The sequence below is a fragment of the Amblyraja radiata genome, chromosome 5 (genome assembly GCF_010909765.2).
Source record: "Amblyraja radiata isolate CabotCenter1 chromosome 5, sAmbRad1.1.pri, whole genome shotgun sequence".
In the NCBI taxonomy this organism is placed as follows: domain Eukaryota; kingdom Metazoa; phylum Chordata; class Chondrichthyes; order Rajiformes; family Rajidae; genus Amblyraja; species Amblyraja radiata.
In genome coordinates this window covers 61312053-61333278 of record NC_045960.1, presented here as the reverse complement: position 1 = coordinate 61333278, position 21226 = coordinate 61312053, and the positions used below count along the sequence as shown (strand labels likewise).

The window sequence follows — 21226 nt, the reverse complement described above, 5'->3', positions numbered from 1 at the left end:
ATAGCCACTCGAGAGGCATCCGGCAGGTGTTCCCGATGTCGGACGGGACGTCTCTCCACCCGCACGGGGGGAGAGAGAGCCGCCTAAGCCGCTGGAGCGGCTCACGGAGCAGATGCCTGTGAGATGCGCTGCTTGAGGGGCGCTCTCGCATCTACAAGGCAAAAGCTCCATAAGAACCTGTCCCCCGCTCGACTCCAGCGGAGGAGCGTTCCATTGCAGGGGGGGCAGCAACAGGCGGTAGGAACAATTACCGGTCGCCCCGCTATCCCCATCACCGCGCCGAGCCCAGTCCCGCTAGTGCCTGAACTGCGGGCTGGATGTCTAGCCATCCGAACAGGCATCCGGCCGGTGGCGTCCGATTCGTCGGACGGGGACATGTCTCCACCTAAATGGAGGAGAGACAGCCGCCTGAGCTGCATCCAACAGCAATTGGAGCAGCTCCAGCGAGATGCGCAGAAAGAGCGCTCTCGCGGAGGGAGGTCAGGCACCCCCTCCACAGTGCCTCATGCACTGCCCTCTGCTCCCTCATTACTGGAGGCTAGCATTGGTGACCAGGGCTGGGCTGGTCTGGAACAGGGGCAGGCGGACGAATTCGGGAGTATGCCAGGGGTGCAGGAACATGAAGAGCTGTTGGGTGTGATGGACCGCTTGTAGCAACCCCACGGGCTGGAGCACCGCTGGAACCAAGAATGGCGGCCAGCATCTACCATTACTGGAAAAGGTGCTCGCTGAGGTGCTGAAACAACACAGCACCAGAAAACGGTGAGGCCCTCAAAGTAAAAAGTGTCAACAGCCAAATCTGGGGGCATGTGGGTCACACATCCAGACCCAAGAACTCAAGCTACAGCGGATCCTAAGGCTCCTGACGTCAGCCATCACAGCCTTTGCTCGTTCCGTGGAGACCACGGAGATGGATACCTGCCAGCAGGATGTGCTGGCATTAATGTGTACCACACAATTTGAGATCAACAATCTCCGGAGGGAAACATAAGACCTGCCCTCAATCCCAAATTTGCTGGCTTGTGTAAAGCCCCAGCTGCGGAGACGGACGCGCTGCTATTTGGGAAAGATTTCAATAAAAACTGAAGGAGATGCAGGAAGCATCAAAAACCTTCGGCCTAATGAGGGCAGGCCCCCGGACGAGCAAACCAAGACCTCCGATACCCAAGTGACAGCACCCCACGGCATCCACCAGTCGACGTCCGCAATATGGGACTGGTGAACGCTTGGGGTCCGCACATTATCCCCAAAGATCTTTCAGATCAGGGCCCGCAGCGGACCCTCTGGAAAATGCGCCACCCCCCAACATCGCCAGCACGTCAGAACAAAATCTTCAGGAAAAGGAAGAAACAGAATCGCCAATAACCATGGAGGTAGGTGGGTCTGGTCCCTACCAGCATATAAAGAATAAGGGTGCTTTATTAACAGGGGGGAGATTACACTTGTTTAAAGAAGCATGGGGTATGGTCACGAGTGACAAGTATATACTCAACAACATTACAGGATATAAAATACAATTCATGTCAGAAAAAACGCCGCCAGTTCAACAATGGCCCCAAAGGGTATTTCTCCCTCCGTCAAAGAGAAACGTGAGGGACAAGCTGAACTGGTGAGACTTATCACAAAGGGGGTCATCGAAAAGACCAAACATGAACCTTTGGAAATTGTATCGAATATATTCACTAAAACCAAAAAAGATGGTGTCTGTCGCATCATCATTGACTTAACATCACTAAACAAATTTGTTAAGTATATACATTTCAAAATGGAGACATATGTTACTGCCAAACAACTGAATTCCAAAGGACACTTCATGGCAAGCATTTATCTTAAAGATGCTTACTATCTAGTACCCATATACAAGGATCATCGCAGATACCTAAAATTTATCTGGATGGTACAAAGCATTGCCCCATATCGTCGAACTTCAGCCCAAGATTATTCACCAAAATATTGAACCCAGCCATGGCAATACTAAGAAAACAAAAACATATTGTCATGGCATATCTGGAGGATATTCTCATAGTAGGGAAAACGATGGAATTGGCTGTGGCAGCAGTATCAGCTACAAAACAGCTCCTCGAAACTCTGGGGTTCGTCCTACATCCAGATAAATCTAAGTTGAAGCCATCCACTATCATGGACTACCTGGGCTTCACAATTAACTCAGTCCATATGACTGTTACCTTGCCAAAGGCAAAAATGGTTGAATTAGCACAATCATGCAACAAATTAATGGTCAACGAGCGACCAACTATTCGACAAGTAGCAAGAGTAATTGGGGAAATGGTAGCAGCATTTCCGGCTACACAATTCGGACCTTTGCACTATCAAAAAATTTACAGAGAGCAAAGGTACGGGCAATAAAACGACATACAGGTCACTATGATCGTGTCATGAACTTACCCACTGAAGCAATATCAGAGCTACAGTGGTGGGCAAAAAACGTTTGGCATAGTTTCAGCCCTATCTTTATCACTAACCCTACTTTAGTTATTCAAACAGATGCCAGTGCTCAAGGCTGGGGAGCGACTAACTCCATATCCAGCACAAGTGGTAGATGGACTAAACTAGAGTCATCATTACTACTTACACTGGGCATTAACTATCTAGAAGGTACACAAAATTGCTGGGGAAACTCAGCGGGTGCAGCAGCATCTATGGAGCGAAGGAAATAGGCGACGTTTCGGGCCGAAACCCTTCTTCAGACTGATCTATCTAGAGGGCTATCTGGGATAACTATCTAGAGATGTTGGGCGCCTTTTATGGTTTAAAAGCATATGTATCTAATATGCAGCACTTGCATGTTCGGTTACAAATTGATAAATACTACGGTGATGGCTTATATTAACCATATGGGTGGCATAAAATCATTATCATGCGACAAATTGGTCAACATGATTTGGCAATGGTATGTCGAAAGACATATTTGGCTATCAGCTACTTACCTACCAGGTAAGCTAAACACCCATGCCATGAGAAAATTAAACGCCTGGGTTGCAAGTTTGAACAGACCTTACCTGGAACTGGGATTGTCCAAACAAACCATCACCACCATGTCGGCATCCCTTCGAACATCCACCAAGAGGCAGTACTTAACCAGCATCAAAAAAGGGAGAAGTACTGCCAGGAAACATGGACAACATACGCAACAGCTACAGCCACCAACATACTGGAGTTCCTGGCCATCTACACCACGATGTAGGGATCAGCTACAGTGCCATCAACACAGCGCAGAGTGCTCTTTCTGCTTATCTCAAACCAGCGGCAGGACAACAGGCGATGGGATCCCATCCACTGGTGGTAAAACTGATGAAGGGCATTTACAATATCAAGCCCTAAGCCCAGGTATCCCCATATTTGGGATATCAGTGTGGTCCTGACATATCTCAGGGAATGGCCACCAGCCAGATCCCCCGGCCTCGAGCAAGCTACACTAAAGACGCTTAGGTTGATGGCACTTGTATCCGCTCAGAGGGTCCAGTCACTACACCTATTGCGACTGGACAACATGATCACAGCTCCAGACCAGATCTGTCGTTATCCAGCGACTGGTCAAACAGAGCAGACCAGGAACACCTAATCCAGTCGTGGCTTACCCACCAGAACCACGGTTATGTGCCATGACCTACCTACTATCCTACATAGACACAACCAGAATATTCGAGGGAGATGAAAAGCCTTGTGGGTCAGTCACAAAAACCTTATGGTGGGGTACGAGCCAAACCATTGCGAGATGGCTCAAGCAGGTGCTAGAAACTGCTGGGATAAACACTAACATGTACAAATTTTATTCCACCAGGGCAGCATCCATGTCGACGGCTAAAGAATGGACATGCCTATACACCACATCCTGGCTACAGCAGGATGGTGGGAAGGGAAAAGACCGTTCAGAAATTTTATAATAAGCCGTTGGCAAAACCTGGTTTATTTGCAGTAAAGATTTACGAACTGCAAATATTTAATTTAAGCCCAGGGGAGCAACTTATTTCTTTGTTGTTATTGTTTAAAAAATACCATTGTGTTTTTCTACAAATAGACTCATTGGTTCATTACGATAACACTTCCTCCCTCAAGAACTTCGGCAGTGAGTGAAATGAAACTGTTACACGGTTTGAAATCACAGAGCTTTGAAATCTTCACGTAGTCACTCACGTGACTCCGAAGTAAAATAGTAAGATTAAACGAGAACTTACCAGTTTGAAGTTTGATCTGTATTTTATGAGGAGTTATGATGAGGGATTACGTGCCCTCCGCTCCCACCCTCATTATATGGATCAAACTAATAAATTGATGTCTCCTTATCTTTACTATGTTTACTTCAAAATAACTGTGTCTATCTGTGATTCCACACCGCTGCTTGGAAGTATGCCGCACCTGCGCACTGAGCGGGTTCTTCACGTAATCCCTCATCGTAACTCCTCATAAAATACAGATCAAACTTCAAACTGGTAAGTTCTCGTTTAATCTTACTATTTTACACCTGCATCAGCTCGGTGCAGATGTTGCACTCCAGGCTCTGTCCAACATTTGGATACTTCTGCAACAACCACAGGGATCAGCGTTGTATTGACAGACATCCCAGCTGCTCTACACATTCATGCACAGAAACTGAGCATAAATGGCATGATGTCAGTGGTCTTCAGCATCATGTCTTCTGCTGGGGAAAGAATGGCCACATGTGTGAAGGATGAAGTGTGGCATTTAACTGAAATGTTGGCAGATCTTTTCTAAAAGTGAACATGCCATGAATGCAGCATTGAACAGCATACACTAGCCTTGGCCAATTATGTGGAGCTAAGCCTCAGCAGATCACTTTCAGCAAGAAAGTATGCAGACACAATAGGAGAGATGATGGTGATGGAGGCATGAAATTAAGAGCATCCACTTCCCAGCCATTGATCCCAATTCATTCCAATTGATCCTAATCAATCAGTAGCCTCCATGCTAATTTGTACCTTGCTGTCCACATCTATACCTGCACAGATCGAGGTGGAATTGTTTCTGGTCGAGTCCCAACAGACTGTAGAACTAGCAAACACGGATCAAGAGGAACTGAGCTATCAGAGCGTGGATCTGAGCAGATTGGCCCTTTCTCTGCCGAAGTGCATTAAGAAGAGGACATGGAAAGATCTAAATTTGAATAACAGTGCATATGCATTTTGATCAATTGCTCGGGGTAGGAATGTTAGAGTTTTGTTTTATTATTAAGTCATAAAAATAATGGGTGGGATTTCCTTTGGAAATGCCAGTATGATGCCAGTAGACATGTAGGAATGGGGGAATATGGGTGAACGGGAGTAGGCTAAAGGGCCTGTCCCACGAGCATGCGACCTGCATGCGGCAAGCGCGACCAAACCGGAAGTGGGGGCCGCGCGGAGGTCGAGTGAGTGACGTGAAGTTCGAGCGAAGTCCGTGGGACGTTCGCGCATGACGTACGGCGTCAAGACGCTGCGTACGGTGTCAAGACGCTGCATACGCCGTCGAGACGCTGTGCACACCCGTCGAGGCGGCTGCGGGCCGGCAGGCCGTTGCCGCGCGGAATTTTTGAACACGGTCAGTTTTTCGGAGCCCCGCGCGATGTCGGGACCAGCTCCGCACAACTCCATACGGCTCCGGCGATCGAAGTGGGACCAGCCCCGTGAGGCCGTACGGCTCAAGCGATCACGTTAGGTCGCGCTTGCCGCATGGTCGCATGCTCGTGGGACAGGCCCTTAAGAGAGGTGACACTGTATTTTGCATTTGATGGCTGATGAGATTGAGGTATGCCATACATAACTAAGTTTGTCCTAGGTATTTCAGTGGCAATGTTTGCTGGTAGCTGCATGATATTCTATTTCCTGTCCCAGCTCCTCCTCCTTGACTGCAGTGGATAGACTTGGTGGCTTTGTGTGACAAAATACTTGGTGCAGTGTGAGGGCTGCCAGTTAAACCATATCCAATGTCATGGACCACAGAGGTGGCTGGCAGCAACTTCGCACAGTTGCCACTTATCACTGGTGCAGAATCAAGAAGCCATTCTGTGCTGTGGATGTGGAGTCTAATATTATTCACATACTTTTGTATTTGACTTCAATGCATATGCCACACCACAAGCTTCAAAGTTTTGTCACTTGAAATAGCTAGCAAAAATACTTCTGAAATCTTATTCCAGTCAGAAGATATCAATCATAAATAACTATAAGAAGTTGTTGGTAGACAAAAATGCTGGAGAAACTCAGCGGGTGAGGCAGCATCTATGGAGCGAAGGAATAGGTGACGTTTCGGGTCGAGACCCTTCTTAAGAAGTTGTTGGTCCCCTTGAAATAGTGTCGAAAGCGGTGTCTTTTTTGTTGAGTGATATGTGGCCCACTAGAGGAGGCATCACCTGGGGTATTACATATCTGGAAAAAAAGTAGAACTGACATCAAATGATTGTTGCACATTGATTGAAGTCATGATGTACCTGCTCTGTATTCGTCCAGTGGCTATTTCTGTATTCACCAACAGCCTCACCAACAGTGTATTTATTGCTCCTCTTCGGATCGTTTACCTTGTCGTGGTGAAGAGGCTTCACGTGTCCCCATGATTCCGAGAGCGATGCCGTCGGAAGCACCAGCTTTCTGGTAGGGCCACCCATGGCGGTAAGGTCGAGGATGAGGGTCCAGACTAAGAATGATCCAACCTACAAGACCTCAACGGCGGACCAGGCGGACGAAGTTATCTTGAACTCAACGGCTGTGAAGGTTGCAACAGATCTATCAGCTCCAATCGCTTTGGTTCCTTTGCCATTGGAATAAGTTGATTGATTTGTGAAGGACCGTGTGCTTCTTGGAGTGCAAAATCAATTACACATTAAACAAACACACGCACAGGGATCTTCGTCTTCGATTTATTGCTCACAGCCAGCTTCAAGGCACATGCACTGCCGACAAGGGGCATGCACCCAATATCTCAGCCAGTGTGCTTCTGTGATCTTATATGTTATCATTTTATGATTATAGCTGCACGAATCCACACGGTACTCCAGGCTGCTTCTCTCCTGTATGTAGGTCACAACAGAGCAAAAGGGCCCTTCCAAACTTGACCTTGACTGTTAATTCTGGGATGTCAGCTTTGGACAGCAGGTTTGAAGATTATCCTAACAAAAACGAGGAGGTACTATTCGTCAGGATAATTCTGTCACTGAGGGTTGCAAGGAGAGCTCCGATTATGACTCCAAAATTTCAGTCAATTAGGAGAGGCAGTGGTTTCTGCAGTGATAAGCACTCCTTCAATGATAGGGAGGCTGCAGCTGATCCATCAACTGCGAATGATAAAAATAGTGAACATGGAGGGTGGTAGAGTGGGTGAGGGCCATCATGCAGTTATGAACCAATGCAGGACACTGTAAAGGGCATTGCACGTCACCTGTGGTACAAGAGAGGTAAATTTAGCTTTTAGGGCTAAAGGAATCTAGGGATATGGGGAAAAAGCAGGAATGGAGTACTGATTTTAGATGATCAGCCATGATCATATTGAATGGCGGTGCTGACTCGAAGGGCCAAATGACCTAGTCCTGCTCCTATTTTTCCATGTTTCTATGTACTGTTTATAATGTTGTTCTTTCAGCCAGGAGGTCTGAGCATTGGAGTTGTGCAGGAAGGACTGAGCCACACATGAGTGTGTGATGGATGAAACCAGCACAGGGAGGCAATTGAGGCAGATTCTGTGGGAGAATAGTTTGAAGTCAGAAACTGATAGATAGTTAAGGGAGCATAGAACCTAGAACAGTAGAGCATAGGTGTAGGCTCTTCAGCTGATGATGTCTGTGATCACTGGATGGCCAAATCACTGGATGGATTTAAGAGATAATTAGATAGAGCTCTAGGGGCTAGTGGATTCAAGGGATAAGAGGGGAAGGCAGGCATGGGTTATTGATTTGGGACGATTAGCTATGATCACAATGAATGGCGGTGCTGGCTCGAAGGGCCGAATGGCCTCCTCCTGCACCTATTTTCTATCTTTCTATGTTTCGATCACCATGATGCCAATTTAAACTAATCCAATCTGCCTGTACATGGCCCATATCCCTTCATTTCATGACTGGTCTATTATCTGTCTGAATGCCTCTTAACTGTGCCATCATATCTGCTTCCACTATCTCCCCTGCCAGTGCATTCCAAGCTCCCACCACTCTTTGTGTAAAAGAAGTCTCACAAATCTCCTTTAAACTTTCCCCCCTCTTATCAGAAATCTAGGCCTTCAAATATTTGACTTTTCTGGCCTTGGAAACTGCCTATCTCTGACTATCTATACTTTTATGCCTGTCACAATTTTATACACTCCCTTCAGATCATCCCTCGATCTCTGATGCACCAGAGAAAATAATCTCTCCTTGCAGTTAATATTCTCTGCTCCAGGCAACATTCTCTTTTGCACACTCACCAAAGTCTCCACATCCTTCAAAAATAAGTAGTGCTAATCAAAACTGCACACAATCCTCCAAATGTGGCCTAACCAAATTTTTATAGAGTTGCACCAAAACTTCCTAACGTTTATACCCAGTGCTCCAACCGATGAAGGCGAGCATGCTCAATTGTTTCATCAACACCATCCATTTGTGTTGACATTTTCAGGGAGTGATGAACTTGCATTCCAACTTCATGAGACATAAATCGCCATAATGAACAAAGCCATGTTGACTGTCCCTAATGAATACATACTCCTCTAAATGCAAGTCAATTCTTTCTTGGAAGAATCCTCACCAATATCTTCCCAATGACTGACTGACATAAAGTTTATAATTTCCTGGATTATCTCTACTTCCTTTCTTAAACAAAGGAACTAACATTGGCTACTCTCCAGTCCTTCTGAACCTCAGCTGTGGCGAGAGAAGATACAAAGATCTTTGTCTGGGCCCTTGCAATCTCCTCTCTAGCCACTCTCAATAACTTGGGATGGACCCTATCAGGCCCTGGGGATTTATCCACCTTAATGCTCTCCAAAATTCTCCAACTCCTTTCTGATTTCAAACTGCCCTTGCACATTAGTCTTCCCCCACACTGATCTCACTGTCCTCTGTACCCTCCTCGTTGGTGAAAACACACCAAAGTACTTGTTTAGTACCTCATCCACATCTGCTGACTCCAAGCATAAATTTCTTCATTTATTCTTGAGTGGTCCAACCTGGTTCTTCCTGGTTACCCTCTTATTCTTAATGTATGTAAAAAGATCTTTGGATTTTCATTCATCTGACTCACCAATGACTTTTCATGGCCCCTTTTCACCCTTTTAGTTGCACGTTTGAGTTCTTTCCTGCTTTCTTCAACGGCCCTTATTTTCTTTCTAAACCTTATATTTGCTTCTTTTTATTTTACTAAATTTACAATTTCTTTGGTCGTTCAAGGTTCCCTTATTTTACCGTCCTTACCCTTCTTCGTCACTGGAACATACTTTATTCATTCAGTGTGTAGAACAATGCACTCATTCATAATTCATTTTTAGCATTTAAATATACAATCAAATGTAAAAAAAAGACATTAAATCAATATATTCTGGGCGAATGGCAACACAAAGCAATATTTAAACAATTAAAATAAAACAGAAATGTGATGCTTTTGAATTTTAAAAGATTCTCATTAATTAAAAGGAAATTGTGATCCATTTCAAAAATATAAATCAGGGGATGGGCAGTATGATTAATAACTAGCTTTCTTCTCCATTATTTCTGCTGACACCTACATATGTGAATAATTGGCACGGTACGGTTGAAGGGATCTATTTTGATGCTTTTTCCTGAGATATGTGGCTACTTCATTGATTGCTTGCCAAAGAATCAATCAACACATTGCAGTATTACCAATGAACATTGCAGAATGTGAAATAAATAGTTTCAGACTAAAATATGACAATCAAAATAAAGCATTGTGTTGTTGAGGCAATAAACTTTTCTTATTTTAGGTGTCATAAAACAATACAATTTGGGAAAAATAGAAAATGCCATTAATTGTAGAGTGAGCCAGGATCACTCTGCTTATTGAAACAGAGAGTCAGCCATAGAGTCACTGTGTCCATTTGGGTGGAACAGTGGTGCAACTGGTAGAGTTACTATTTCTTTGTGTTCTGCCTGTGTGGAGTTTGTATGTTCTCCCTGTGACCGCATTGGTTTCCTTTGGGTGCTCAGGTTTCCTCCCACATCCCAAAGACTTGGTTGGTAAGTTAAATGGCTGCTGTAAATTGTTCCTAGTTTCTAGTGAGCGATAGAATCTGGTGGGGGTTGATGGGAATCTGGGAAAATCAAGAAAAGGGATTACTATAGGATTAGTGATAGAAGTGAATGGTTGATAGTCAGTTGGTGGGCTGAAAATCTGTTTCCATAATTTATATGATCAATATGGTGAGAAAAGACAAGAATTTGCATTCATAACCACAATATGCTCAAAGTGCTCTATTTATAATTGTTTTTTTTTCAAACTGGTTCCTTTTTTTTGTTTTGAGATACAGCATGGAAACAGGCCCTTAGGTCCACCGTGCCTGCACCGACCAAAGATCACCTGTACACTAGTTCTATCCTATACACTAAGAACAATTCACAGAAGTCAAATAACTTACAATCCTGGTGTGTGACACTGTAAGGCAGCAACTCCACAGGGGTTCCAAGACTTAATCAAGCCGACAAATGTACAACCTTAGATCTACGCTTACCATATCTCCAGAAGTTGAATGTTATGGCCTCTTCAATATTGACATTGCTGGTGCTTGTGCAGATACAGGAGAACCTCATACTCTGACTCCTCCTGACTCACCCGAAAGACACCATTGCATCCTTTGTTCGCTGCAGTTAGATTAGGGTGGACAATCCACTGCTGCATCTTAAGCCTGAAAGGAGGTAGCAGAATGGAGAGCCATAACTCTTGTTGTATAACGCAAGGTTCCTCAAGATTCAAAACATTATCGCTGCCACTCTTGTGGAAATGCAGCCTCCTCTAGGCTGCCCTGCTATACCTCCTGTAGCTGTTAGGGCCACAGCATTGATGATTGCAGGAGCTTAATTCTCAAACAGCAGCTTTGATTCCTTCACATTTAGCAGTCCTTGGCACTTGCTCATGACACCACTGCAATCGCCTGAAGCATTGGCAGGATGTGTAAATATCAAGGCCCATGCGGTTAGAATAATTAATTAGTAGACTACACGGAGGAAGTGTTCACTGCAGGCAAGGTCAAGGCAGATACTGGGAAGACTTGACAATAGGTGCATCAAGATGTTGGCTGAGATGAGGGGAAGGAGCAGAATAGGAATGTAAACATTTATTTCTTCTTTCGACTGTAATAGCTCCACCTTTGGTTGGAGGATTGTAAATGATTGAATAAGTGAAGTTCCGGTCAGCAGTGAGTTAACTTGTTATTCTGTGTCTGAGCTCAAGATTTCACAAATTGGCGGATGGGATCGTGGATTCCCCAGCTTTAATTGGTTGCGTAGATAAGGAATTCTACAGAGGCATGGAGAAGGTTGTATAACTTTTGGTCAGGGAAGATATCCAGAAAGAAGGAGAAACCCAGTGGTTAGGTTAAATTTGTGAAGTTGATTTTGTGAAATGCACATATCAGTGTATATGCAACATACATGCCTGATGCCCTTATTTTATTGTTATATAAAAGTAAACTATCAGACAAGATTGTAATAAATTCATACCGTTTGTATTATATTCAAAAATGTCAACAAGGTAATAACTTTTTCATTAAGGAAGGAGAAGTTGTAATAGCGCCATGTTGGAGGATTGTAAATTATTGCATAAACCACAGTGCAGCTGTGCAGTGAAGTTCCGGTCAGCAGTGAGTTAACTTATTATTCTGTGTCTGAGCTTAAGATATCACAATGACGTGCCTACATTTGCAACATAATGGATGAATTGAAACTTTTACCCAATATCAATTGTTATTCCAATGCTGGTTACTGAGCCCCAAACTACTGACAGCTGGCCAATGTTGCCAACACAAGTACAGTATATCACCACTCAAGGATTGATCACATTGACTAATGGCCAATACCATTGACAAAAGTACTATCTAAAATAAATAGTCAAAGTATCTCTGGAGCAATATACAACTTACATTGCATGATATCAAAAATACCTCAAAAAGAAGGAATTTGAGATGCTGGTTTAGAAAAAAGGGCACACAATTCAGGAGTAACTCAATGGGTCGGGCAGCATCTCTGGAAAACATGGATAGGTGACGTTTTGGGTTGGGACCCTTCTTCAGACATTGTAGGGGTGGAAAGAAAGCTGGATGAGAGGAGGGGCAGGGTGAAGCCTGGCAGGTAATAGGTAGGCACAGGCAGGGGGTAATTTTGAAAGGCAGATTTGTTGGACAAAGGCCAGAGGTGAAAAGGACAGACGGTGTGAAACAAAAAGATTGAAGAATTGGGAATCGTGAACATTGAATTCCCCAATTGTAGGCGACATAAACCCTCCTACCTCTCCCTTCCCCCTTCTCTCCAATGTGTCCCACCTGGACTCATACCCATTTCTTCCTTGACCTTTTCTTTCCACCTACATTCCTTAGTCTAGATTCACAATTCCCAACTTCACTCCTTTTGTCTTACATCTTCTGTCTTTTCTTCTCTGGCCTTGGCCACCATATATATGCCTTTCAACCCCCCCCCCCCCCCCCCCACCGCCACCCCCCCCCCCCCCCCCCCGCCTCATCTGTATCCACCTATCACCTACCAGGCTTTGTTCCGCCCTCCTCTCTTCCAGCTTCCTCACCACCACTTCGCAATCAGTCTGAAGAAGGTCCTGACCCAAAACATCATCTATCCCTGTTCTCCAGAGATACTATCTGACCTGCTGAGTTACTTTAGAACTCTGTTTCTTTTTTTCAAAAAAGAAGAATTGTACCAAGTTCCATTGTTGGACTGCAGCTGACTGTAATATTCCTTTGAAATGGAAATCATATACTGAGCCTTTGCACTCTATTTGTTAATCACCTTTCCACTGAACTGCATTATGACTAATTCATTTCCCTTGCTTTTATACACAATGTCTGATAGAGTTGAAGGAAGATCTGCTTTCAACTACAGTAGATTTCATTGAAACTGGACCATATTCCGACAATTCTGATCAGGAATAGTTTTACGAGTGTACATTTCCCTACCCTGTAGTATTGTGGACGTTAGATTATTGAGGTTATTTAAATGGGAAGTCAGTGCACTTTGGAAAGATCAGGGAACAAAGGGCCACAGAAGAAGAGATGAGACCTGGGGCAGATCAGACATGATCTTGTGTAGGAAGGAACTGCAGATGCTGGTTTAAACCAAAGATAGACGCTGGAGTAACTCAGCAGGAATGGTGACATTTCGGGTCGAGACCCTTCTTCAAACTGATAGTCAGGGGAGAGAGAGATGCAGAGATAAGGAAGTTTAAGGTGTGAAAACAAGACAATGGGGATGGAGTTCAAGGAGCATGTAGAATAGATCATTGTTAGCCAGGTGAAGGTAACAACAAAGCAAACAGAGATAAAATGTAATCGGGGGCAGTCAGACTGGTTGGAGAACTGGGGGAGGCGATGGATAGAGAGGGAAAAGAAGGGTTACTTGAAGTTAGATAAGTCAATATTCATACTGTAAGCTGCCCAAGCGAAATATGAGATGTTGTTCCTCCAATTTGCGCTGGGCCGCACTCTGACAATGGAGAAGGCCCAGGACAGAAAGATCAGTGTGGGAATGGCAGGGGAATGGAATGGAAAGTGTTGAGCAACTGGGAGATCCGGCAAGTTCAGGTGGACTGAGTGGAGGTGTTCAGAGAAACGATTGGTGAGTCTACAGAGTGCTGGAGTAACTCAGCAGGTCAGGCAGCATCTCTGGAGAACAGATTTCAGCAAGTTTTCTTCCATAACCATACAAAATATTCTCATCGTCACCAATAAAATGCAATGGTATGATCTGAGCAGCCTGTATATCATTCAGTTCAAGTAGCGATGCAAGTTACTCAGGTCATAGAATAATGGAATCATACAGCATGGAAATAAGCCCTTCTGCCCAACTCATCCATGCCAACCAATATGCCACATCTAAGCTGGTCCCATATGCCCATGTTTGGCCCATATCCCTCCCAATTTTCCCTTTCAATATACCTGTCCATGTGGCCTTTAAATGCTGTTATAGTACCTGCCTCAGCTACTGCCCCAGGCAACTCATTCCATATACCCATCTGACATTGTGAAAATATTGCCCCTCAGGTTCCTATGAAATCTTTCTCCTCTCATCTTAAACCTATTCCCTCTGATCATTGATTCCCCTCCCCTGGGTAAAACACGCTGTACAATCACCCTATCTGAATCCCTCATGATTTTATACACGTCCATAAGATTACCTCTCATCATCCTGCGCTCCAAGGAATAAAGTCCTAATCTGCTCAACCTCTCCGTATAGCTCAGGCCCTCGATTTATGGCAGTATTCTTGTAAATCTTCGCTGCACTCTTTGCAGCTAATGACAGGTGCAAACTGAAATCTAATATCTGGGTCTTTTTTCAACAATCCTAAAGAAACAAGCTAAATTCTCAGCAATAAAATATCTGTGCATGTGTAGTGGAAGTTTAGGGCAAGGTAAACACTTCCATCTACTCTTTGCAGCAAGATAAGCCAGCCTAATTAATGCACGGAAGGTAGCAAGGGATTTATTTTGTGTAGGATGGAACTGCAGATGCTGGTTTAATCCAAAGATAGACACAAAAAGATGGAGTAACTCAGCGGGACAGGCAGCATCTCTGCAGAGAAGGAACAGGTGACGTTTCAGGTCGTGACCCTTCTTCAGTCTGAAGAAGGGGCTCGACCCTATATGTCACCCATTCCTTCTCTCCAGAGATGCTGCCAGTCCCGCTGAGTTACTCCAGCTTTTTGTGTCTGGCAAGGGACTACTTTTATCCCGCTGACTTTTGCAGTAGGTTCTACAGGTTTTATTTGTCTCATAAATATAAGACCACCCATACATTGCTGCCACGTGGCATTTAATAAAACAAAACCACAACCTAGTAACAGCAAGGCTTTCCTGTTGAAATCAAACCCTGCACATGCCTGGTTAGGCTGAAGATTAATTGTGTTCGCTGTCTTGCTCACAGCTGACCTATTTTTACTTCACAGGGACCTTCTATTTAGAAAATGCAAGCAGACACTGGGGAGATTTAACATTTACAGAAAATGACTGCCGAGCTGGCAAAATGGATGGTATCAAGAGGCAATTATATTTGTGTATGAGCATTGTTAGAATGCTGCAGGTAAGGTGTAAGGGAGATGGGGAATCAAGCAGCTCAGAGGGAGTCTGGGGAGTGAGCAGACTGTAGCTGATGCTGGAACGATGGACTGTTGGCCATTAGTTTGTTACTGTTTACTCCTGTCTCTGCAAAACTTTAAAAAAATAAACATTTCAGTATAACGTGTGAGCATTTATTAGCAGTCGCTCTCAAGTCTAAATGAGCCCCCCCACCCCCCCCCCCCCGCAAATTACCCAATTTGATAGTTCATGATATTGATCAAAAAGCAAAAATAATGAAAGATGTCAAAATCATAAAAGTTCCAAAATTCTAACTGTATGGAGGTGTGGGTTTTACATATACATACTAGTATCTTACTTTTAGACTTACTTTTGCCCCTGCGGTTCCATGACTTGGTGAACTACAAGTAAATAGCACGATCATACCTACCCTAACCAATTAATTTATTTTTAATGTGGCCATTATTTATGTCACTAAAATACATTTTTATTTTAAAAAGTTAGATGCTACCATTGAAAGAATTTGGATGGCAAACAAAGGAATCTTAATGGGATTGTTGTTCATCTTAACAAACCATTAGATACCTTTAAATTCCCAGCTGTTATCTAATTCTCTGCAGCTCCAGCTTTAACTACTGCATTAAATCATTACATTCATTCATCAGTAACCAAGTAAATTAATTCCAAGACATGAGACCTTTAATATCACCTTCATATTTTTCAAATGTGATGTATCATAAAATCAATGAATCAAAGAAAGCAAGCATTAAAAAAAATCACATTTATGACCTCATTTTCAATGGTACAACAACATGAAGAAACATATTTAGTATCTGACATTGTGGCTTGCATGTATGTCAATCAAGTCAATCCCTTTTTTAAATGGTATAATTTGTCGCCTTCAGCAAATAATAACTGTTTAATATGGCCATTCCTCACTACAGAGACAGGAGTAGCCATCAATTAACGGCGAATGTGTTTTTAATGTATCAAAAACCTGATAAATTGAACCTTCTGAGAACAGGTTGTCCATGAGCTCCTTTCTGAGATTCACGATCATTGGCCAGTAATGTGAATCCGAGGGAAGGAATTATCTTTGAAGAAACGTTGATTTCCCTTAGGTGGGTTGTGGTCTTGTTCCATCTGATGCAGACCCACCTGAGGCCAACATGTATTATACAAACAGAAGGAAGTGTGCCACCAATGTCACCTGCAAACTCAGACCTTTTGGGCTTCACCTCCTTCCTGAGAGATCACCGATATAGTTAACCAATGTGCACAACACCAGCGCATAAAACAAATTGACTGAATCTTCAGTCTGAATTGCCGGCATTCATCTTCTTTATTACTGTCTAGCATAACAAAGAGTGCAGGAATGTTGAACTGATAGAATGCTACAAAGGAAGACATTCTGCCATGGATTGCTGAACTGAAAACAGGTAGCATTTACATTTTGCTGATCAGAGCAAGAGTAACATTTTGTTATCTTCATGTTGTATAATTATGGGATAATATTTCATGTTAGTGGATATGCCATGCACCCTACATGAGGTTTAAGTTTGTTTATTATTGTCACGTGTACTGAGGTACAGTGACAAGCTTTGTTTTGTATGCTGTTCAGGCAAATCAGATAATGTATATATAAATACAATCATTTCAGCTTATACTTTCCGTCTGAAATCACTGGCTTCATGTTCTTCCAATCTAATTAACATTTTTGTCTCACAAAACTGATTGAGAATGAGTATGCAGGGGGCTGTGGGATAACTTTATGAAGGTTTAAAAAGTTGCATAGATAAAGTGAATAGTCACAGTCTTTTCCCTAGAATAGGGGAGTGGGGAAAGATTTAAAAGGGACCGAAGAGGCATTTTTTCACACAGAGGAAGAATAGAAATGCAAATATTGAAAGAGCTGTCGCTGTCAGAGGAAGTGGTCGAGGCAGGTACAATCATGGGATTTAAAAGATACTTGGACAGGTACATGGATTGGATATGAGCCAGGCTCAAGCAAGTGGGATGAAATTGTTTGGGCAAGTTGGTCAGCATGGCTGAGTTGAGCTGAAGGCCCTGTTTCCCCTAGATAGACACAACAAGCTGGAGTAATTCAGTGGGACAGGCAGCATCTCTGGAGAGAAGGAATGGGTTTCGGGTCGCGGCCCTTCTTCAGACTGTTCCCACCCAAGCCTGCCTCTTTGTAGGGTATGTTGAACAATCCCTGTTCCAGGGGTAAATAGGCCCTATCCCCGAACTCTATCTCTTCCGACGAGAATCCTGTTTCCCCTGTTCTTTAGCTCCATGAGTTTCCTTATGTCAATGATAGCCATTGACCTTTCATCCTCACCCTACTATCTGCTCTGAATTCATCAAATCCAATGGGCAAAAATGAAGGATGACATGTATATTCTGGTTCAGGAGTCCCATGGAGATCAGGTAAGTTTGTCTGTCCCCCCCCCCCCCCCCCCCCCTCCCCCCCCCCCCCTGAAGGGCTAACATGAATCTTTTGCGGGGTTATTTATATTTTCTGATTGTCAGAGTAAGTTACATTTAGATTTACCATGCCTGGTAGTGGGCCATTCTCCAGCAAAACCTTACAATCTCCAGTAAACCATTCATTATCATATTACCAAGCACTCAAAGCCTTTGTTGAAAGGCAATGCTGAAGAAGGAGTATAACAGATGATCGGGTCCCTGAGATTTGTTTTCCTTTTCTCATTGTCTCGGTTCTGTGTTTATTGCGTATACTAAGCTCCAGTCATGACTAATTAAAGGTACCAAGTTTGTCATGTCATTTTCAGTATCTATTTTTAAAATTTCCTATTAAACACCTCAACACTACGTTACATCCAAGTAACGAACAACTGCAATATATCGAGACATGAAAAATACATTAAATTATTCCTATCTATTTGAATGAATCAACTAATTTCTAATCTAATTCCAAATCTAATTCCAATTAGATTGTTAGTTAACAATAAAAATGCAGAAGTTGAAGTAAACACCCTTATGGACAACAAAATAAGCATATGGGAGAAAAGCAGACCATGGAAAGGTACTAAAAGAGTTCTCTGAGACATCTGGGTAAAAAAAAGAGATTTGGTGAGATAATTGATTAAGCTTTCCTCTTTGTTGTTAGACTTGATGGAGTTGTAGGTTTGGGGAATGGTTTCACTCCAGAGATTAGAATCCAAGCCAAGACTGCTGCTCTGGACTAAAGTTATGCTTTTCAGCTGAGGTGTTAAATACCTTTCAGTTGAAGGTGAAAGATCCCTTGGCTCTGCTTGGAGTAGAAGATGAGAGTTACCTTGGCTTCTTCATTATATCAATAGCTCATCCACCATTACCACAGCCATCTATCTACTCATTAGCTCACTGCTGTCAGTGATAATTTGGCTGTTCCACTTCCTACATTTCATCAGTGATTACATTTCAAAATCTATTTCTATTAGACACAATGGAATGCTGTAAAAGGCATCTGATGAATTTAATTTCATTTTCACACTCACTCAATTTTACAGCACATGATGAAGGCTTGGGGATCACCAGAGAAGGGAAGCCAGAACCTGTCCTCTTTTTGCTTCACTTGCCAGTCCTTGAGAAAATATAAAAACACAGAATGAGTGGTGTGTGGACGCAAAGGTAAAACAGCAGCAAGACTACTGTCGCTTGCTTCTTGTGAATGCACATCCATTTTTAAATGGAATTTAACTTTTCCTTTAGGCCACGAACATGTCAGCAAAATCTGAATGTAATAGCTCAAAATCTTCTGCACTCAGAGCAGGCAACTCCTTTGAGTTAAAAGCCAGGACATTGTCCCCTCATTGACATATCCTGGCATCATGTCTACATGTGTGGCTGACTCGAATGCCTGGAAAATGTCCTGCATCATTTAAGGATCTGGCAGACGACAGGTATGCTTGTGAGACAGGATGTTGTCCTCAGAATTTAGCCTTATTGGTCCTGTTTTATGTGCAGTAAGAATCGTTTTCAACCCCTGGTTTATTGTACACATGTTGAATTCTGGACAGGAATTCTTATGTACGTATAGATACCATATCTAATCTCTGGATGCACTTTTATGATTATACAAAAAGAAAGCATCTTACTCTGTTAGGAGTTATTCAACCTTGTTTAGAGATTTTTTACTGTGTTACTGCAGGAGCTAATGAACTGTTCTCAATAATATGGTAAGCGCTCATCACAAGTGAAAGAGAAAAGACGCTAATTGCTAACTTAATTGGCTATTTTATGTTAATCTGGCTCAGTGAAGTCATTGGGGACAATGTATGAATTAAGAAAAAGAAGGGATTGTTGACGGTGTGCCAAAAAATATATGTGCCAATAAACAGCTTTAAATTTGTTTTATTTTATCTGTCCAAGATATCAAATCAGAAAATTAATATTTAAAAACTGAAGTGTAGTATGAAGTGTAGGTTATTAGGTAAAGGTGTGATGGGAGAATGGAATTTGATGAAGGGTAAGATGCAGAGACTCCAGAGATCTCTGTACAAAGTATCTGATGGATCCTATGGGATGTTTCCCAGGCAGACTATTAAAAACCATATGACAGTCTGAAACCATATGCTAGATGCCTCATCACCAGAACTCACCAACAAGCACCTGGCTGGCAGTGAGAGGAGTGCTCCCCATCAGGCCCTTCCTGTATGGTCACTCTCCCAACACACACAGCTCTTGAGAAGGCTGTGGAGATGGTGGGACAACCACTGTAATTAAACATACGCAGAATTCAAGGATTCAGATCAATGAATTGAGGAAGCACATGCTGAAGAGCACAAATAACTATTAAAGCAAAATATAAGTAAAATACAGAAAATCTATCAACTGTTAATAAAGTAATAATACAAACTGTAATACATTATATGTTCTATATATAATATAATAATAATATTATTATTATTTCTGAGTATTTGATTCTCCTGACTGGCTGTCACCCACACACACGACAGTCCAAGCTCTCTCTCACCCTCCTGGTGAAGCTCTCTTCAATCTCTCCCCAAAGGTGAAGCTCTTTTCTCTCCCCAAAGGTGAAACTCTGCTCTAATGGTAGAGAATATAGCAAGCACTATATATAATGTTTTATCTTTCAGAACAACAGGTGACTATGTGTCAAACTAGCTATCCCCTTTGGTACCACAATGGCGTGAGTTATGTGTCCCATCAGATGTCGAGCTAGTCTCGGGTGTCTCCAGGTAGGCAAAGCTTATCTTAGTGACCTCGCAGGTCACCTCATGATTTACTGGTCCCTTCAAGTTAGCCTCAGCATTCTTCGAAAATATCTACTTGTTTTCCTAAGCAGGGTTTGAAACGTGGTGCTATTAATTTAGCTGACAACTCCATTTTAGCTGACATAGTCTGTTTAACCCTTACATTACAATCACCCACCTCTTTGAGGACTGTAGATTTACAAAGAAGGTCTCGAAAAGGTTGCAAGAGTTCTTGTTGGGATTTGTTCTGAGCACCTGCCTAACAGAGGATTCTCTGACCTACTGGTTGTTCCCTGGGACACATAGGGAGGCAAAGATCACGCCATGAGTCAGGTGTGTTCAATTGTCATATGTATTGGCACTGGTGCAATGAAATTCTTACTTGCTGCAGCTTAACAATCCTGTTAATACAATAAGACACGGATAAATAAGAAGATCACGGTGAAAGATGCATTTTATTCTGCCCGAAACCTGTTGATCTTTCAGTGCAATGATTTGTCCATGAGAGGATATGGCAACCTGAATTGTTCTCGGCTGCAGGTGTATGTGATAAGAGATGCTCTCAAAATCATGGCGCCTACATTGTGGGGAAGCACATCAAAATAATGAAAAGAAAATCAGACTCATCCTTCAAAAATATGAGAAATTCTTTACCATCTTGCTGTCACTCTGTTCATTCCAACATAATATCCTTAATATGTAAATTTCCTTCTTTAGGTGTTCCTTGCATTCTGTCCACCTGGCTGTTTCAATTCTCTCATCATAATGTATTG

At 43.0% G+C, this 21226-nt stretch overlaps 1 long non-coding RNA gene across 1 annotated transcript; it reads left to right on the top strand.

Moving 5' to 3' along the window:
- The first annotated feature begins 7754 nt into the window (after positions 1-7754).
- LOC116972838 lies at positions 7755-20575 on the top strand. The gene is made up of 3 exons (XR_004411911.1): positions 7755-7764; positions 13424-13426; positions 20449-20575. It is a non-coding gene; the product is annotated as an uncharacterized LOC116972838 (long non-coding RNA).
- The last annotated feature ends 651 nt before the right edge of the window (positions 20576-21226 follow it).